The sequence below is a fragment of the Lates calcarifer genome, linkage group LG14, assembly GCF_001640805.2.
Source record: "Lates calcarifer isolate ASB-BC8 linkage group LG14, TLL_Latcal_v3, whole genome shotgun sequence".
Lineage (NCBI taxonomy): Eukaryota > Metazoa > Chordata > Actinopteri > Centropomidae > Lates > Lates calcarifer.
In genome coordinates, this window is record NC_066846.1 from 8,685,782 (window position 1) to 8,692,001 (window position 6,220).

Below are 6,220 nucleotides of genomic sequence, written 5' to 3' on the forward strand. Positions count from 1 at the left end.
TTCACATCATTCGTTTGATCATACGCTACATTCAGTGTTTAAGATAAAAAGCCAGTGTGTCCACTGACTTACAGTGTAACTTCTCCCTCTCCTCCCTCATTTGACCGAACCATCCATCTTCATGTTCCATTCTCTCTCATTTCCTTCTTTCCTCCCTACACCCCACCTCGCTTCTTCTCTCCTTCTCTCCCGTTTCGCGCCGTAATGAAAAGATGATTTGTCTTATTCATCTTGAGTAGGTAGTCTGACGACCTCTCTATCCTCCATCATATTATTTCCAGATAATGGAGATGAGATGGAGATGGAGAGGCTGTTTTGAGCCGGCGCGCAAAGACCGAGGATTAGCAGTTCTTGACTCTTTGTGTCCTCTTCACCTTCTGAGTCTTATCAGGTTCACTCAGGCAAAGACACGTGGTTTTAGAAGAGGATGTTTCCGACCTCAGAGAGACCAGAAGAAAGCCTCGAAAATCTGTTAATTTAGGTTATTACTTCATTAAATTATTAACGCGCCTATCTATACTGAACAACAGCGAGGACGTGATTAAACAAGGCCTCTGAGTGACACGCCGTTGCCGCCGGTGTCACTTGACAGTGCTGGAGGGAGGATTGACTTTCAGAGTGTTGACAGGGACGGGGGGTGGGGGGACATTTACATGCAGTGGAAAAGAAACCCTGATAGCACACAAGGCGACGTCACCCCGCCCATGGCTGTAGGGCTCAAAGTAAACCTGCCTTTTATAAACACGCACACATACATACATACAGGGTGAGGTAGTGGGGGGTTAAGCCTCTCAGAAAGATGCCGTTGACAGTTCAGGACATAAGTAAGCAGCAGAAGGACCTGGTGCAAATATTGACTCCTGTTGCATGAATGTGTGTTTGCTTTAGCTCTTACTGGGACAAAAAAATTACAAAGGGTGTTACCACTTTAGCGAAAAGGTTTCTCACGTTACGTTAATTTCCACGAGGAAATTAGGTATGCACAGAAGAATGGTACAGATAATAATGCAGCTCTGTTCTGTCTCTTCTGCATGACTTCATAAGCAGTAAATTTATCTCAGGCACTGAATTATTAAGGCCTTCAGGCGACAGGATTCCCATGCCGATGCCAGGCTAAGTGCCCTACATCTTATCTTTGTCTCTGGCTATCAGCCAAGAGGATGGAGCTCTGGCTCAGGGGGGAGATTTTTTTAGGGGAATATTTGGGACCAGGGGGAGTTAGACTAGTCAATGGTTAACACTTTTGAACTATATCAAGGCTGTAAACACAGTGACCTTCTGAAATAGCTCACTGCCCACCTTTTCTTTAAAATAGTTTAATTTTAAATAGTGTGATTCCACCTTAAATGTTTACTGCTCTTCAAAAGTGGACACTGACACGGCAGCTTTAATTGAAGTAACAAAATTTTTAAAGCACCACTGTGTAATTTCTGAAAGTAGAAACAAATCTTTCACAAATTAAAAGTTGAAGTCATAAGAAATGAAACACACCCTTGCTTAATTCAATACACTAAATGATTTTGTCGCCAGAGCCTCATTTAGTCTGGTATGACCAGTCGCTTCTGGTTGCTTATTTTAGCATTCACTGCTAAACAGGAAACGGTTACAGATGATGACTTTAAGAAACAACTCAAATTCAGTTTCCAGTTAAAAGATTTAATATTTAACCAGAGTGAAACATTAGCCAATTTCCAGGGATGTTGGGTGAACTCCAAAACGAGGAGGAGGAAGCTATTTTGGGCTCTTTCACGGTCGTTTAAAGGTGCAAGATACTATTTAATCTCTACAGTGTTTAATGGGTTTTAATATAATGGGTTTTTAAAGTAAGAGGTAAAATAAATAAACATTAGAAGGCTGGCAGGTTGACATTGACCCTGAAATCCAGCCTGTGTAGACAGGAACCAGGAAGCAATTCCAAGAAAATCCCTGTTTGTATTGTGACTGTGGCTCCAGAAAGTCTTACTAACATTTGACAATCACTGTATCTGTAGAATAATCCAGTTTTACATGGATATGTCCTCTTTAAATACAGTCCTACCTACTCTTCTGAGACAAGGAAGAGTGTGTGTGTGTGTGTGTGCCACAATTAAGTGTGACATCATTAACTCCAACAAAGCCTTGAGAAAAACAAACATGTTAACCAAGCGCACACACCTCAGGGACTCTCTGCAGCCGGCTGCCTAATGGACCTAATAAAAACAACATGAAGGAATCTGACACACAAGTGCTCTTTATTTGCCATCTACATTCAACGCACAGCGGGTTGTGGAAAATTAGCTTGTTGCAAAACTACTTTTGTGCTGTTATCTCGAGGCGGGGCGAGGTGGATTGATTAGTGTGAGTCAGTGGAGTGACGACAACAGTGAAGTGTAACAGTGATGGATACCGAGAAGTAACTTATATAATGGAAAACAAGATTAGACAATTAGACAGGTGAACTCCATTTCCTGCTTTCATATGGAGATGTCTGGGTTCAGTCACTCCAGTTTGTTGACTCACACATATTACCAACATATTTCTGTCCAGTAAACCAGAGCATGTCCTGTTTCATGATTTTTTTTTATGCTTTCACGTTAAATCTTTAAATTATATTTATTTATTTATTTATGATGATTCCCACATTTCCTCCTGCTAAAAAAGGAACAAGATCCTCACTGGGGTAAATGTTTGACAAAGGGGAGTTGTAGAGCTTCTGACGACATCTAATTCAGCACACCTGTGCTTTTTCGTGTAAGTGCACACGGGAAATGTCGTTCACAAAGTCCACACACAGACGTAATGTCACAAAAACCTGAAGTAAATTAATACAGAAAGCAATGAACAAATCAAAATAGTATATATCATTTGTAGTTTCATTTTTGAAATAATAATTTCTTAAAACCAGGGGACTTTTTAGCAAACGTTACTCAAAGAAGAGAAAACAGTGTATTTGTTGGGGACTACTTTCAGCTGTTGATTTATGCGCATTTGTTGCACCAGTGCCTCTGCATTAACTACAGAGGCAGTGAAGGGACATGTCATCATGTGGCTCATTTATTTTGAAATCTTGAAAAACTAAAGTCTCTGTCTCTCTGCTCATAATGACACCAAATTGAGAACACCTGTGCTTCTTCATGCAAGTATACATGGGAAATGTGGCACATAGTTGCTGTTCCCAGGGTTCAAATACACAGAAAACTTCACAGATAAATCACAAAAACTCAGGATCACTCTTAATAATTACTGTTAAGATTTTCTCATTTTTTTGTGTATGAAGTTACTTTCAGTTTTTGTGAAGTTACAGCTGACAACGACTTTGGTAACTAGAACTGTGAACTACATTTCCCATGTGGCCTTGCATGAGAAGGCACAGGTGTGCTCAATTTGCTGTCATTATAAGCTCTGAGCTTGTCCTTTGTCAAACATTTGCCCTATTGTCAGTCTGAGGACTGAAAGCTCTGTTTTTCATCAAATAGCTGCAGTGTACTAAAGAGTCCAAAGACTTTGTGTTTTAAGTTTTGATCTTTTGGGGTTTTCTGGCACCTTAGCACTCAGGTGTAGATATCCTCTCACACGTGCCTCAAATACAGGCTGACACATTACTTCATCACAATGAACAGTGTAGTTTATTTTGAATGGGTCCTTCATTCACTTTACGCTGTAAAAACAATCTGAAAAGGCTGAAAATAATCCCTGTCAAATGGCACTATTTTCTCCTGTTTGCCAAAAACTTCAGTATCCAGCAGTTAAAGTCCGTGTAAAGCAGTAATACTGATGCCTTCTGAGTCAGTCGCACAACAGAAAAACGAGGTATTAACCACTCAGCTAAATTTGAATGGTTAAAAAAAAATTGTCAAAAATATAAAATTAGGTTTTGAAATAATGATAAAATAAGCAGCTCTCTGCTCTGAGACGCTGGGGGCGTGTCCTTTGTAGGCGCTGAACCACGCCCACTCTGTGCAGCACATTAACCGTTAGCTCCCTGTTAGCATCCTGCTAGCATCCTAATCCTCAGTGATTTTCTTTTAAGGCAGCAGTGAATGGACTTGGGGCTGAGTGCCACAAAAGAAAGTACTGAGAGGCAAAATAACATAGTTTTCACCAGCCTTAGCATTTAAATAGTCCTCTAGTGATGCTGTGTTTCCAACACTACAACTCCAGCACAAAGAACTTAGATAAAATCAGAACGTCATTCAAAGAGCTCACCTTTTCACCAGTTTTCATCTAAAAAGACGTGTATGCTCACGTGCTGAACACATTCCCATTAACAAACACTGCGCTTACTGAAAGGAACTTTGAAGAAGGTATAGGCCAACGTGGATCTGAGGCTTTTAGTGATCACTTCCTGCTTTTCTACAGGACATTATGGGTTATTTTGTCATGACTTTAATGGTCTCTAACAAGTTGAAGGATGATGTGCTCTTCTGTTGGCTAATTTTTCAAACCTTCACAGAAGCCCTGCCAAAAGTTCAGTTTTCATGTAGAGGATTTTCCACCCACAACTGTAATGCAAAACTTAACACTGGGACTTTGATTTTAAAGAAGTTGGATCTGGGGTTCAACATGACCTGAGAAGTATAGTTTTATTTATCCTGTATGTTGACGTACCACAACTTCACACTTTTGTGTTTGTACCAAAATAAAGCCCCCGCTGTGTCGTCTGTCGGTACATAATCTACCTTCCTGTGTATCCTTGAATTGATTGAAGAGATCAAAGTAATCTGGTGACGCACGAGCCGAGCTCATCTCCGTTGTTTCGCCGCAAAACGGTGAATTGATGAAAAGATGAGTCACTGGTTTGATTAAACTCCACGGCAGATCCTCTTGTCATCACGCTCCATGGATATATGGAAATGTTCCTTTTCTCATTTCACAAGACGATCACACACACACACACACACCCTTTTGGTGCAGGTGTGACTTATTTCTTAACACTGCCTGCAAACACGGGGTGTACATTCAGAACTTCATAGGGAATAGTGCTGACTTTGTAAACTCTGTACACATGTTGTGATATAGTTTAAAAAAAACAACTTCTTCTTCAGCTTGTGATTTTCTCTCTGTGCGAGTTGCACATTAAACAGCCACCCACTGTACCCGCAAGTTATCTTGTCCATCATGTGGGGAAAAGTAAAAATAAAAAGCACAACAGCCTCCTTTTAGAGAGACACAGGACTTCTTGTTCGCCGGCTCCCTCCGAGTCACTTTGGATCAAAGCTTTGGCTGAACTGTGAATGTATTCAAACACACACAGGCCTCAGCTCGGCCTGGAGGCTGGTCGTCTCTCTCGCTGTGTGACATCATGCTGTATGTGACATGAAATTGTCTCTGGTTTCGTGTGGTTTCACTGCAGTGTGTGAGCAGCATGTGTGACTGGATTTGGTGAAAACATGAGAAACTGTGGCATGTTTTTGCAAGTAAACAATCAGTTTGACCAAAGACTGTTCAAAACACATGCACAAATCAATGTATTGAAAAGGATGGAGGTGTTGTGCAAGGCAAATGACCCTGCCACGTCAGAAAAACAAAGTCCAACTACAGCCACAAGTTTCAGTCTTAAAAAGAGCACACTATCATTGAGAGAGCTGTGGCGAGCAATTACAGCCAAGAGCAAGAGGGATGAAGATGGAAGGGGGTGGATGAGATGAATAGATAAATGTCTGAAGAATAGGCTATTTTGGTTTTGTCATGGCTCTGTCCCACCTCCTGTGCTGAGAGACATGGGGACAGACGTGCTAACAGCCTCTCCTGCTGTGAAGAGGGCCAAGTCAGTCAGCCGATCTGGATTTTTTTTCCCCCATCATGGCTGTTGTGTAGGTTTCCACGGCTCAGGCTTTGTATGCGTGTGTGTGTCAGTGTGTGTGTTCCTGGCTCAAGTAAAAAGCCCTGAGGTGTTCATTAGCCCAGGCTCCAGGGCCCTGGATGCCGCCTGCCGAGGCTCTAACTGCTGTGATGGCAAGGTTTTAAACACCCAAGTCCCACGGTGAGGACGCACTCATAAACAAGCATTTGATGTCCTGCAGAAACACAGAATCTTCAAGAAAGTCCATTTGCTTTGTTGTCATTTTAAAGATTTACCATGATGGCAGACAATGACAAAATGAATGTATGAAACACCGTATTCAACTGCCAGTTAACTAAGATCTGCTGTCATGTTCGACATAGAGCTAATCAGACCTTTTATACTAAGAGTTCAACTTTGGTGAACTCATCTGGCCTTCAAATTCGAAGGTCAGCCATT